General features: G+C 39.0%; 1 protein-coding gene and 1 pseudogene across 9 annotated transcripts in view; one reads left to right on the plus strand and one right to left on the minus strand.

The window, feature by feature from the left end:
- The window catches only part of EYA4 (EYA transcriptional coactivator and phosphatase 4), a 306,395-nt gene that overhangs the window by 202,466 nt on the left and 88,313 nt on the right, over nt 1–15,616 (plus strand). The gene's annotated exons all lie outside the window — the stretch shown is intronic.
- LOC112645352 (40S ribosomal protein S24-like) lies at nt 13,500–14,022 on the minus strand (annotated as a pseudogene).

Consider the following 15,616-nt stretch of genomic DNA (forward strand, 5'->3'; position numbering starts at 1 on the left):
CTGCCTACCATTGTATTGGGTGACCTAATCTATATGCAGAGCTTGAACACTCCATATGTGCAGGTGAACCTCATGGCTATTTCCAGCACAAGCCTCTCCCTCAGACTTAGTATTGATGCTGGATATCTCTACTTGCCTGTCCTTTGGACACCTTAATCCTCCGTGTCCAAAATTGAACTCATGCACATCTCCAAAATTTCTCCCCTTTCTTTGCTTTCTATCTCAGTGAATCATAGTGCCTTTTTCTGTCACAGAAATCTGGATGTCCAACCTTGATGCTTTCCTCATGGTCTCCTCTCATATTTAATCAATCATAATTTATTTGAAAAATTCACCTCCCCAGAATTTTTAGAATCTATTGAGTTTTGAACTCCTACCTATTATCTGTCACCTAAATATCAGAGTCTCCTAATCATTTCCACGCATCTGGTTTTCTCCTCCAGTCCACTTTTTACATGTTAGCAAGAATGATTTATACAAAATACAAATAAAATTAAGTAATTTCCTATTTAAACCATAGATGGCTCCCCACTGCCTGCAGAACTAATCTACTTTTCTTAGCCAGGCGTATAGGGCCCTTCAGGATCTGAAGCCTGCTGACCTCTGCACCACCTTCTCCCTTCCTGGCCCCTTGTATGTCTATGCTCTGTATGCTCATTCCCGTGTTTGGGCTGTTACATGTGTTCCCACTCTTCCTGGATTACCCTCCCTTCCTTTGTTGAGCTTTTATTTAGATTTTAGAACATAGTTTATGGTTTTCTCTACAAAGAACCTTTCTCTGATCTGTTTCCTCCAGGGCTGCTGGAAATCCTTCTCATATTTTCTCAAATGATTATGTGCTTGCCCTTATTGTAGAGAACTTAGAAAACTATATTGTAATTTTTTAAAATTTATTTTTCTATATGCCTATTAGACTCTGAGCTTCTTAAGGACAGAAATGCTTAGTCTTCCACTCTATCTGTGGATGATATTAAAATCATTTAACAGGAGAAGTAACATTGACATAGCTCCAGCAAAAAGGAGGCCCGTCCCCTTTGTGCCAGACAGTATCTTCTCAATTCACTGGGATCTACCTTATGTTTCTCTCCACCATGGCTTCGAAATTTTCTCTAGAAACAAAGCTGGAGGCCCCACCTGATCTGTCTTCCATCTCTCTCAGATCACTGTTCTACGTTGCCTGATGTTTAGTGTTTTAAGGACCGTTGCTTCATAGATCTTGTTTATTTTTAAGTTGTTTTAGGTGAGATGGTAAATGAGCTCCCCGATAGTCTGCCTTCACTAAAAGCAGAAGTCACATCATGTGTTTTACCTATTTGAGGTAGATTATAAGGAGAATGTGAGTGAGAGATTTAGACATCAATAAACTGGGCTTCAGATAAAATTTCAACAAAATCAAGACCAGATAAAGCTTTATGAGTATTGTATATTATATTAATATCATAGGTAAGCAAAGCGACACATGTGTGGACGTTTCTACATCTATATTTTTGCATTAAGAACAATTAGACTTTTGCATTGGGAGTAAAGGCCCCAAGTCTGACTACTCCAGCTTCTTGGTAAAAAGGCATTTGAACCACATTCCTTAAGGTAAAATTGTATTTTCTCCTTATGTCTCTCTGCTCCCTAAATGCTCTGGCTCACACATGAATGGGAAGGTAGGGAAAAGCACCATATCCATGTAGCATCCAACCTAAATTCACAGAAATGAGTAGAGATGCTGAGGCCCACTTCCCTCTGGTATTATGCCATACAGGTGAGTTTAGGTGCTTGCTTAATACATCCTGCTCATGGGCAGCCCCTGTGGCGCAGCGGTTTAGAGCTGCCTGCAGCCTGGGGTGTGATCCTGGGGACCGTGGATCGAGGCCCACGTCAGGCTCCCTGCATGGAGCCTGCTTCGCACTCTGCCTGTGTCTCTGCCCCCCTCTCTCTCTCTCTCTCTCTCTCTCTCTCTCTCTCTCTGTGTCTCTATGAATAAATAAATAAAGTCTTTAAAAAAAAATACATGCTGCTCATAGGGAGCAGGGTAAAGCAGTGTGTTAATGATAAAGCAGTTTGTTGCTGTTGTTTCTCTCCTGATCATTATGTACTTTGGAACAGTTGTCTTAACTGTTGATTTTTGCATGATATTTTTGATATGTCATTTGAATATTAAATTTAAAATTAAGAATATTAAGTTGGAGACCCAGAAATCATTTAGATCAAATTTACTCATTTTATAGAAAGGGAAGCTGAAGGCCAGAGAGAGTAAATGATTTGCCCCATATTTGGGTTAAGCTTGAAACAGAGCCAAGACTAACTAGACCTTAATTTCTTGGCTCACACTCTATTCTTTTTCTACTTCACTCTGTAACCTGTGTGGTACCTACACACAGGGGAAGGAAAATCATTTTAGGAAGGTGGGTCTGTTGGTAAAATAGGAATAAATGTTTAAGCAAGAAGGTCTGGATAGTACTATGGTGATTTCAGACCTAAAACAGGGGGCCTGGACTAGGCTGTGGTAAGTAGGAACAAAAAGTTTTAAAAAGGTGAGTATGAAGTCTGTTGTAAGGATTAACTCACAGGGCTTATGATGAGTTGGCTAATTAATAGGATTTGCAGGGGATAGAACACATAGGCTGTAGAATGTTGGATGAGTAAGGGTGTGTGTGTGTGTGTGTGTGTGTGTAAAGCACACACACAAGGCCTTCATGCATATCACAGATACATTCTATACTAGACATTCATAACCAGGCATGTTACTAGTATTAAAACAACCAAAAAATTATTTATTCCTTTAATCTTTATAATAACACAGTAAGTTACTGTCCCAACTATATGGATAAAAGTAAGGTTCTGAGAAGTTAAAGGTTTGCCTAAAATCACAAATTAGTGTGATCTGCTGAGCTGGGATTTGAAGACATACTTCTTGAATTAAAATCTTTATCTACAGGAACCTTTTTAATGGTCCAGAACATATAGAGAGCATTTCTGTTTTTTTTTTTTTTTCCTGTCATGGCTGATTCTTAAACATGTATGTCATTATATCCCTTTATCATGCAGTGCATAGTATTCCTGCTCAGAAAACATATGCCTCAGCCCCTCTTCTCTGGTTTTCCAGATTTGTTTTGCCTTTACCATTTTTGCCTGTGTTTGACAGCTAACTCCATGTTGCTTGAGGATGTTCTCCTGCATGGTAGCATTAGTTTTACTGGTGTCCTGTAGTCTTCCTATTTGAGCTTTTCCTCCTTTAGTGATTGCAGAGAAAGCAGTATATGTTCAGAACCTGCGTACTACGTAGCAAAAATCTGTGAAGTTCGTATGGTGGTTGACTGCATTCTTGGAGTTTGTGCACAAAAGCCTGACTCTCCAGGGTGGTGCCTGAATAGCAGCTTGCATTCTTCACAATGTGGGTATGACCGCTGTAGCTGGTCTTTGGACTGTGCTATGTTTATGCTGGACTCTTAGATGTCTTGTAAATCTTTCTCTATTCAGTGCGCAGAGCAGCATCCTGCATATACGAATGGCTCAAGAATATTTGTTGAGTGCATAATTAATGGAAGTTATTATTGTCATTATACTATGGACTTTTGTCCGTGACATTTAACATACTGTACTTGCTGTGGCAGCACGTATATAAAATTAGGATGATACAGAGAGCCCTAACATACACATACATATATATGCAGTGTGTAGAAAACACACATGTAAACTATCCATGCTTATTCTCAATATATTTGAAACACATAATTAATAAGACAGTACAAAGATAAATTGTATGAGGTTTGACACATGAACTTAAGGTTTTGTTCAAAATGAATATTTTCTATTTCAGATTAGCTGGAGAAATGTTGGTACAATAAAGCAACTATAAATAGATTAACCGAATAGATACAATCAGAGATCTACAAATAATTGTGATTTTATAAAATTTAAAGTTTTGGTATTTTCAAGTTAGAATATTGAATACTACTTTCTTTGTATGAAAATAGAGAACATAGTTAAGCTAGAGCAATAATTTCTAGATGTAATTAGAATAATTTCTAATATGTTAATAGAATCACTCTCTGCCTTCTCTCTCTTGTCTCTGGGCCACTGTTCCATGGTCTTATCATATCCACTTGTTATATGGGATGGCCTTTTCCTCTTGGTATAGGGGGTGGAATTATCAAATAGTATTTTAATATTCCTTTGTACTTCCTCAAATTCTTTAATTCCTAATGTGGTTTCAATAAGTGTGGACTTTGCACACCCTCACAAATAACAAAGAAGGGGTAGAATCTGGGAGAAATGTCCAGTAGCATGATTTCCCCTTCCATATACTCATGAACCAACGTGTCATACAGGTCTATACTGTGATAGGGCATGTGCTTACCCAAACGTTATTGGTCCTACATCAAAATGAAATACGTAGTTTGCACACAGATAATCCTCCTTTTCCCATCATTTGTGTTTTATCAAAGTTCCTCCCTTGTGATATATCCCTTTCCTTCACAAGAAGTCAGCGGCCCTGTGTCTTAGGGCTCCTCAGGATATATCTGTATGTACATCATCATTGGGACTTCGAGACAGACACTGCCTACGATCATCTTCTCATGTGTGATTGTTATGGTGTGTCTTCCTAATTAAACTGTGAATCTTCCTAATTAAACTGTGAATTCTTAACAGGAAATAAATTCTAGCTTACAAAACTTAGTAACCACTAAATGTGCCTCAGATGAAGTAGATTTCAGATATATAGATTTGTGAGTGAATGAGGCAATTGTGTGTTATCTGAAAATAATCATGCAGATACACCACAAGTACTGTTACCTTTATGTGCACTCTTCTCCGTGGGAAGAGAAGAATCAGACAAACTGAAACATCATACTACCCAAACCCAAAGGATTTCCATGCATTTAAAAAGTAGTGCGAGACAGTCTAACAGTATATTGGCCATGATGGTCTGAGTAGGTGTGATCTCTTTATGCAGTACAAACACCCAGCTTCATCTTATATGTAGAGTACCTTGCATGGGCTCAGCATACAGTGGACACTAAAGAAAGACATTTTTTAAAAAGATTTTATTTATTTATATGACAGAGAGAAAGCACATAAGTAGGAATGGGCAGACAGAGAGGGTGAAACAGGCTTTCCGCTGAGCAGGGGATTGGATTTGGGGCTGCATCCCAGAACCCCGGGATCCTGACCTGAGCTAAAGGCAGATGCTTAACTGACTGAGCCACCCAGGTGCCCCAAAGAAAGATATTATGGATAGTTTGACAGAAACGTCTCATACTCATTACTCCTGCTTGAGGTCCTGTTTAGTGTGTATGTGGGGGAAATAGTGTCAGTGTACACATGGGAAGCACATTTCTAAGATGATCTGCCACAGTGGAGGAGCCATGGGGATGTATTTAGGTAAGTGACTCTGCAGAAGAAAGTTCTAATGAGATCTGTGGTTCTATTCTAGTCTCTAGAGAATCACTAAAACAAAACAAAACAAAACAAAAAACACTCATAACTTAGGGTGTAGGAATTTCTCATAATTTAAGAGGCATTCTTTTGGAAGAAAGCTATAACTTCATGCATCATTCATTTTCATTAAGTTAAACCCATGAACAATTATTCAACATCCATAATGGGCGGAAGTGATGGCATGTTGATAACCCAGTGTTAGATAAAGATTGTGGAAGGAAGGGGTGCTTTGTAAATATGAGGTCTCTTTTCTGATTATTATTTTTGTATTATTACAAATAATATCTTGCATTTGCTTACAACTTAGTTTTTAAGAATATTAAGGTTTTTTTATTTTAATTCCAGTGTAGTTAACATACAGTGTTGTATTAGTTTCAGGTGTGCAGGATAGTGATTCAACACTTCTGTACATTACCCAGTGCTCATCATGATGAGTGCCCTCCTTCATCCCCATCTCCTATCTCACCAGTCCCCCCCCCCCTCTTCCCCTCCTTTCTGGAAACCATCAGTTTGTGCTCTAAAGTTGAGTCTGTTTCTCGATTTGTCTCTCTGTCACTTTTTAAAAAGGTCTTTGTTCATTTGTTTTGTTTCTTAAATTCCACATATAAGTGAGATCATACAGTATTCATCTTTCTCTGACTGACTTGTATCACTTAGCATTATACTTTCTACCCTCTTACATGTTGCAAATGGCAAAATTTCATTCTTTTTTATGGCTGAGTAACATTCCTCTGTGTGTGTGTGTGTGTGTGTGTGTGTGTGTCAAATTAGTATTTTTGTATTCTTTGGATAAATACTCAGTAGTGCCATTTCTAGATTATATGGTAGTTCTATTTTTTATTTTCTTAGGAACTCCCACACTGTTTTCCATGTGGCTGCACCAGTTTACACTCCTACCAAGAGTGCACGAGGACTCCTGTTTCTCCACTTCTTCTCCAACACTTGTTGTTTCTTGTGTTTTTGATTTCAGCCATACTGACAGGTGTGGAGATACCTCATTGAAGTTTTGATTTGCATCTCCCTGATGATGAGTGATGTTGGGCATCTTTTTGTGTCTCAGGTTGGCCATCTATCTGTCTTATTTGGAGAATTATCTGTTCATGTCTTCTTCCCATTTTTTAATTGGATTATTGATTGATTGTTGAGTTCAATAAGTTCTATAGATATTTTGAATACTAACCCTTTATTGGATATATCATTTGTGAATATCTTCTCCCATTCAGTAGGTTGTCTTTTAGTTTTGTTGATTGTTTCCTCTGCTGTGTGGAAGCTTTTTATTTTTTTATAGTCCTAATAGTTTATTTTTTTCTTTAATTTCCCTGGCCTTCGGAGACCTATCTAGAAGAATGTGGTTAATGCTAATGTCAGAATAATTACTGCCTGTGTTCTCTTTTAGGATCTCTATGGTCAGGTCTCACAGTTAGGTCTTAGATTCATTTAGAGCTTATTTGTGTGTGTTATATAAGAAAGTTGTCCAATTTCATGCTTTTGAATGTAGCTATCCAGTTTTCCCAACACCATTTATTGAAAAGACTATCACTATATATTCTTGCCTCTTTTGTTGAAGATTAATTAATCATGGGTCTGTTTCTGGGCTTGCTATTCTGTTCCACTAATCTATGTGTCTGTTTTTATGCCAGTACCGTACTGTTTTGATGACTAGAGCTTTGTAGTCTAGTTTGAAATCTGAAGTTGTGACACCTCCAGCTTTGTACATTTTACAGTTTTAAAAGCATCTTCCCAAACACATGCTCTATGGTTTGTACTCCACCTTCCTTGTTAGGCACAACAAGGACTGTTTTCCTGGTTCCATACATGAGGAAATTGAGGTATAATAGACAGTAAGGAATGACACTCCTTTGGGAAAGAGTGGAGCAGGACTAGAGTCCCAGCCTGCCAGACATGCCATTTTCCTGCCAGGCCACCGAGACTTTTAAAATAGAGAACCCCCAAAGTAGGTGCTTGAGTTTATCTTTTGGTTGAAAAAAGTGTTTGACGGAGGGATGACTTTGATGACGTTGAGAACTTCAGTACTTCTGTAAGCATGAGAAAGATCAGCTGTGCTAAGTTTGTGCTGTGCCAAGGTGACTATAAGCTGGGATACTCACCCTGCAGCCCGACTGCGTTTTGAGCTGTGTGCAAAGGGCAGGACTTAAGGCTAGTGGTGGCAGGAGCCTGTGGGGCCCGACCAGCAGCTTTCTGACTCCCACACTCCGTGTGATGCATGAGCAAGCCCTGCAGTAGTTAAAGAAGTACACTTCTTTGCACACTTCATACGGAATAGGCTACTCTGTACAGCCTTTTCTCTGGCTCACTTTTCTTCTCACTTACTACTTTTTACTGCACCCTGCCCTCAAGTCAAGTTTCCCTGTAGAAAAGAGATGGAGACACTTTTATTTATTTATTTATTTTAAAGATTTTATTTATTTATTCATGAGAGACCGAGAGAGGCAGAGACAGGCAGAGGGAGAAGCAGGCTCCATGCAGGGAGCCCAATCCTGGGTCTCCAGGATCACGCTCCCGGCTGCAGGCGGCGCTAAACCGCTGCACCACCAGGGCTGCCCAATGAAGACACTTTAAAAAAAGAAAACCTAGGGATCCCTGGGTGGTGCAGCGGTTTAGCGCCTGCCTTTGGCCCGGGGCGTGATCCTGGAGATGCGTGATCGAATCCCACGTCGGGCTACCGGTGCATGGAGCCTGCTTCTCCCTCAGCCTGTGTCTCTGCCTCTTTCTCTCTCACTGTGTGCCTATCATAAATAAAAAAAAAGAAAACCTGCCTTCCGTTCTTCATCCCTCCATTTGGCTCTTTTGTAGGCTGTACCGCCTCTGCAGGGAAGACAAGGCTCCATCGAGTGCAGCCCTTTAAGAGACAGGTCAGAGTGAGCTTCTGCTTTTCCCTCTGGGCAGATGTGCTCAGCAGAAGAAAGCTCCACCACTGTTCCTACCACATGCTGATTATAATTGCACCTGGAGTCATATTCCCATATAAATGTCATTCAAATTAGCTTAGCTCTTCTATCCAAGAATTCTTGAAAGAACCCAGGAAGAAGAACTGCTCAGACTGCCAGCACATTAATCCACACATGCCAAGGAGTCTAAATAAATCAAGTAACATCTCATTTGGGATGAGGTTTAATATACTGAGTTTGTGGCAAGCCACAATGTTTTGAATTTATTCCACATGCCTAAAATTTGGCTACAATAGGCATTATTTAGCATGGGTTCTCAAGAGTGGCCGAGTTGTTCTTCATTTACTGTCTCTGTCTTCAGGCAGTATTTCTCTGGGTGTCCCCAAAGCTCTACCTCACTTTGATGTGACACAGAGAAATCGAATTGCAAAATACAGAGATTTCTGAAATTGGGTGGTACATTATGGTAAGGGATTGAAACCATGCTTATCTGTTGTTTTGCTTAAAGCTGAATTCGAGCTCAGCTTTAGTTGTAAAAACATTCTCATTTTCAGAAGCTGAACCATGTACATTATCAGTTTAACTGAGACACTTTCCTAGTGTTCATAAATTCATACATGAGATGTGAGTTCAGAAACCTAGTCAGCTGTAATTACCTGTATTATAACTGAACAGTTCACAATTTCCATTATAATGGAGTTTTAAAGGTATGTCTCCAAGCTCTTTTTTGTCTTGACATTTTTTTTAGTAGAAAATATGAAATCGTTTTGGTACCGATCAGTTTGGGGTGAAAGGGAATAAAACTATTTTTTATCCACTTGTATATATTTATATGCACTCCTGATCTGTATGACATTTAACATCAGTTTACATCACTTGTTGTGTATATTCTGTGTGAGTGCTGAGATTACAGACTTTCACAGTTCAGCTTGCCCTCCTAGATTTCTCTCTGCAGTCTCTCTCCCCTTCCCCTTTCCCTGATCCCCCACCTCTCTGACAGTCTCACTGCAAACCCTCTAGTCACTTTACCCTCAGTCCCGAAATCCTTTACCTCTTAACAGCTCCTTTCTCTTCCCCCCTGCCCCCCCCCACAAAAAGGGGGGGGGGTAAAAGTAAACACAGACACTGCTGAAGATCCTTATGTATTCCTCTAAGATATGTATTTTCTGTCCTTGAGAAAATACTGTCCTGAATGTAGAAGCTGTTGTTATCATGAATGCATTGTATCTTACTACATATTTATAAATTTAGAAATAATATATAACATGGGCAGTTTTTGAAATCCATGTGAATATAAAACAATATTTGGTTTTGTGGCCTATTTTTCCCCTAAAATTATATTCTGTATCCATATTAATGCATGTAGCTCTAGCTCATTTATTATAAACATTGGATAATGTTCTGTAGCATTTATATAATCCAAATAATCTATGCATCCTTTTTTAGGTGGACATTTAAGTTGTTTCTAATCATTTACTCTCATAAGCAAATAATGTTATGGGATAATTTTTCTGGAGTTGAAACAGAAAAGAGGAATTTGGGGACTTGACGCGTGATGTTTGGTGTACCACAGCAAATGACAGCTAAGCACTTCAGCATTATCCTGTAATACAAGCATTAATAATAGAATTTTAAAGTATCAGAATGTATACATCAATAAAAACATTTTGTGACACTATTAAATATCTAAAACATCTCCATAAAAAATAATAGCTACAAGTTTTAAAATTACATTACTGTCCCTCTTGCTCTGCTGCTTTCTGGGTGTTTCATTGCCTCCAGACAGAATGCCCGTGGAACTGAGGTTTCTGCCTTGGCCGGCCCCATAAAGGCTTCCCTACCTTCCTTGCTGTGTTTACTGGATGCCTTGGCTCTTCCTTCCCCACTTTGCCACTGTTGGACTGTCCCCATTTCAGAGGAGAGATATGTCTTCACATGTCACTTCTGATCCCTGCTCAGCCATTTTTGGGTGTTTGCGGGGGGAAGTGGGGAAGAGAAAGGAGCTGTTAAGAGGTAAAGGATTTCGGGGGTGACGGTGAAGTGACTGGAAGGTTTGCAGTGAGACTGTCAGTGAGGTGGGGGACCAGGGAAAGGGAAGGGGAGAGAGACTGAAGAGAGAAATCTAGGAGGGACGAGCTGAACTGTGAAAATCTGTAATCTCAGCACTCACACAGAATACATCAAATGTGTGTTCATTCCTCTCAATGGCACCAGTTATTAGAATTATGGAAAATTGAAAACTGGTCCTGCAGTCATTAGTAGAAACGCAGTTTCTGTTTTGCTAGATATCACAATATTTCTTTCCAAATTAGCTATACCAATTTATATTCCCACCGAAGTATGAGAATTACTTGCTTTACCATATTCTAGCTGACATCTGACCTTCTCTGATTTTGTAATTTTGTTAGTCTGATGGGCTTGATACAATATTTCACTGTTGTTTAAAGCTGCAGTTCCCTGATTACTAGGATTACTTGAGTACTTGACCAGTGCACTTTTTATCATTTTTAAAATGAATTTTATTTTAAAGGTAATATGGTTTTCTAGCATCATGCTTAAAATGTAAAAAGAAAAAAATTAAAATTAACCCATAATCCACCACATAAATATACCTATTATTTTATTTTTAAAAAATACCTTTCTTAAAAAAATAGCTTTCTTAGGTACATTTAACCTGCACATTTAAAGTATTCAGTTTGAAAAAAAAAAAAAGTATTCAGTTTGATGTTTCAACATAGGTTCATGCCAGTGAACCCATCACCACAGCCAAGATACTTAATTTATCCATTGCCCCAAAAGTTTATTCCTACCTCTTTTTTTTTTTTTTTCTACCACACACCTTCTTCCCCACCTCCCGTCTCGTGGGAACCACAGACGTCCTTCCATAATTATTTTCAAATTCCTCCATGTCGTGAGCATCTGTCAATGGATCAGGTCATTCCTTTGTATTGCTGAGCAGTAGTCTACTAGGTGCTGATACCTAGCTTGTCTGTCCATTCACCTTGTAGTGGACATTTGTGTTGTTTCCAGTTACTTAATTGACTGACTATACACAAACACACACACACATATAATGTATAATATGTTATGTAATATATACAACATATATATATACACACAATGTTATTTATAATACAATTTTATTATATATATATATATATATATATATATACTGGGACAGGGTCTGGCATGTATAGTATTCAGTAATTATGTGGTATAAGAAGTAGATATCTTTTGGCAAATTTAAAAGCTAATTAGGAAAACAAAGCAGGCAACCTTAAAAAGTTAAATTGTGGGGCACCTGGGTGGCTCAGCGATTGAGCACCTGCCTTCGGCTCATGTCATGATCCTGGAGTCCGGGATCCAGTCCCATATTGCGCTCCCTACAAGGAGCCTGCTTCTCCCTCTGCCTATGTCTCTGCTTCTCTTTCTGTGTTTCTCATGAATAAATAAAATCTTAAAAAAAAAAAAAGTTAAAGTGCATGGAGTGATTGAACTGAACTGAAATCCATAATATGCCTCTTTTACCCAAATGCCAAGGGGTCCGTCATCCTTGGAAGTCTTTCCTTTCCCTCAAAGCTATACTATCATCACTTCCCCTTCATTGAAAACAATATCTTCCTTTTTTGTTCCTGTTTTGTTCCATCCTTTTCCCAACCACTGGGTTCTCAGCCTTAGTTATCTCTATGAAATGTCCCTCTCTTCACGTCTGATTCGTTTCCAAGTTCTAGGAATTTAACATCCAACTAAAGTTTTGTTCTTTTGTTTACAACTTGAGGATCAGACATGTAAATACCCCTCAGTGCATCACCCTTTGTGGTGTGTCTACCCATCTCCCACCTCAGCACGCCAGCAGGCTCCCATCTTGCCTCCCTGACTCGTTTTCCCCACCCAGATTCAGTTTCCACATGCTCATCTTTCTAACATATGATCCTGTCCCTGCATCTTTGTGGCTTCCAGATCTCCATTTGCTCCTCTCTGCATGTGGACTGCAATTTGGTCCTCAGCATAGACCTCCAGGAGTTCCTTGCTTTTCACCACCTGCTCCCTGACATCTGTGATGCAGAAATATTTTACTACTTGCAGGTACCTGAACACACTATGCCACTTCCCACATCTGTGCCTTTGAGTCAGCCTGTCCTCCCATCCTCCAGAATTCCTCACTAATTTGGGGGAGAATAACCTCAGAACTCAGTTTTGATCCCTTCTTTTATCTCTGCATGCATGGGTGTCTGCACTCACACAAAACCCAGGAAACGAATCATGTCTCATCTATACTGCCGATGTCCACAGCACTGCCCTGCACTGTGCAGTCATTCCATCTCACTTCCTAGACTGTGACCATCATCACAGAGTGTGGAGGCCGTAGTGTTTTTACCACCTTTGAATCTACTAACAACTACAATGGCAAATGTCTAGTAGGTGCTCAATAAATACGTTGGGTCTGAATACAAGTGAGTAACTCAGATTGTGATGCTCAGTACATATGAATAGATGAATGTAAGATTTAAATGTCTGATTATCAAGTTGTAATTTCCCAGCTAAAATATTCTTAATGTCTTTTATCTGTTTTTTATTCCTGTGAAATAACCCATAGCAAAGATTTCAAAGTGAATAGTGATTGCCATATAAGGGAATATTTATTCTTCTCCCCTACCCCATGCTAGAATGCAGTCTCCACAGAAGTCAATTTGTATCCATTTTGTTCATAAAGGAAAACCAAAGGCCTAGGCACCCAGAATTTGTCAAATAAATTAACAAAGATATGGAATTGTGTATGACTTGGTGGGGATTTAAATAATCTCTCTTCAGGGGATCCCTGGGTGGCGCAGCGGTTTGGCGCCTGCCTTTGGCCCAGAGCACGATCCTGGAGACCCGGGATCGAATCCCACATCAGGCTCCCGGTGCATGGAGCCTGCTTCTCTCTCTGCCTCCCTCTCTCTCTCTCTCTCTGTGACTATCATAAATAAAAATAAAAAAAATTTTAAAAACATCTCTCTTCAGGAAAAAAAATAACTTTAGGAAAATATGAAAAATTTGAGTGATTTCTGAATTTTAAAGAATGTGAGATTTCAGAGCTAATTTCTTAAGTGGAATCACAAGGCCAGCAAATAACCATATTCATTTATCTAAAATGTAGTATTTAAATTTTGAATTTTATTTTATTTTATTTTTTAACATTCTTAGTTTATTAATCCTCTCATGAAAAATCTGCACAACCACCACAGGTAAAGCCACTGTAGAATCTTTACTCCTTCTGTTGTCCAATCGCCAGCTCATTTCTTTTTTGCAAGCACCAGCATTGGCTTTTGCAGTCCCCCTTACTTTCGTCATTCTGTTTTTGTGTTCTTTGCACTGTTTACTTGATGTCTTTTTCTTCTCATACAGGCCATGTCTTGCAAGTCTATGTTTGGGTTCATTTTTCTTTGCGTAATCCAAGGAATCATAAATCATGCCAAAGCCAATTGTCTTGCCACCACCAAAATGGGTTCTGAATCCAAATACAAATATGACATCTGGATGTGGTCTTGTACACTTTGGCTAGTTTTTCCTGAATTTCTGTCTTAGGTACAACTGTTGCCTTCCCAGGGTGAAGAACATCAATGGCCATCTGTTTCCACTGAAGTAGTTGTTGGTTGGTAATGAACTTCCTGGTCCAGATAGTTACTGTATCATTCATGATGGCAGCCAAGCTTCAAGGAGGCGGGGAGGAAAAGACTAAATTTTGAATTTTAGAGAAGCTTCTGAAAAGTACGAATTTCTGTACATGACAGTGTCAACTAGCTAATCATATTTCCTGGAATTTTTATGCAGTAATATAAATTGTAATTAACTTAGAATAATCCTAGTTCACATTTAGATAGAGCATAAAAATGGTATGGAAATAGTCTATCAGAGTAAAAATAGATGTTGGTTCTTGGATTCAGAGCAGTGTGAGGATACCAAAATTTTGTCATGGCTAAGGTCATTTATAATTTTTAAAATAAGAAAATAACTCACACTCTCAAAGTCCTTAGCCTAAAATCTGACATATAGTAGAGGTTTATTAAATATGTGAACTTAAGCCAGTAGAGATTTTTTTTCATTTTTGGCAATGGGAAGGGTATTTAAGAAGGGAAGTGGTGTAGTTATGATTGTATTTTTCATTTGAGAAAAATAATTTGATGATTGTCTGGAGGATGATTTGGAGGAAAAAACAAACAAACAGAAAAACCTGGCAGCTGTTTGTTCATTAATCAGTGAAAGAATAGTTATAGAGCACTTAGCACCAAAGAATGAAGGCGCGAACTGCTGATTCAGTGTGAGAAGTGTATACTATAAAAAACGTTTAGGTGAAGAATTACAAAAACCCAATTTAAGTAGTGATTAGGATAAAAAGGAGTAAATACCTCGGTATCTTTTTAGGCAGAAGCACTGAGGGTATTTGGTGAGCTCTCTAAAGATGGAAGGCTTGAGTATATCACCTAGGATTCTGGTTTAAGGGACCAATCCAATAGTATAGTTCAAGGTAAGAGTTTAAGTAGGTTTAATGGGAATGATGAGCTGAGCTATGGACATATTCTTTTTTCTTTTTAAAGATTTTATTTATTCACGATAGACACACAGAGAGAGACAGAGAGAGAGAGAGAGAGGACATAGGCCGAGGGAGAAGCAGGCTCCATGCAGGGAGCCCGATGTGGGACTCGATTCCATACTCCAGGATCATGCCTGGGCCGAAGGCAGGCGCCAAACTGCTGAGCCACCCAGGGATCCCCGCTATGGACATATTCTATTAGGAGGGTCTGTGTAAATCCCTGTGGAGATGACAGTATAGAATTGTAAATAAGATCCAGTGCTTAGAAGGGACATGTGGGCTGAGGAGGGGTGGCTTTTGAATTGATCAACAACAACAAAAATAGTTGTCAAAGACACAGATACATGTGGAAATTCCCAGAAGGGTGTTCACCTGAGTGAGATGAGATGTGGGCTGAGGCTATGTAAGATTCTGGACATCAAAAGATTAAGAGGACACAAGAATGAGCCACAAAGAAGACTGAAAACTAATGGTCAGATGTGACGTCAAGAAACCGGGAAAGGGTAGTTGTATCAGTAAAAATGGTTTCAAGTGCAGGTAATAGAGAAGCTGACTCACCTAGCTTGAAACAATAAGGTAATTTATTGGATCACATAACCAGAATTCCAGAGGTAAAATGGCCTTGGGTGTGGTTGATCAAGGAGCTCAATAATTTCATCAGAAAACCAGTTCCCTTTGTCTTCTTTTGCTCTGCCATCCA

This window comes from Canis lupus, chromosome 1 (genome assembly GCF_003254725.2).
Source record: "Canis lupus dingo isolate Sandy chromosome 1, ASM325472v2, whole genome shotgun sequence".
Taxonomy (NCBI): domain Eukaryota; kingdom Metazoa; phylum Chordata; class Mammalia; order Carnivora; family Canidae; genus Canis; species Canis lupus.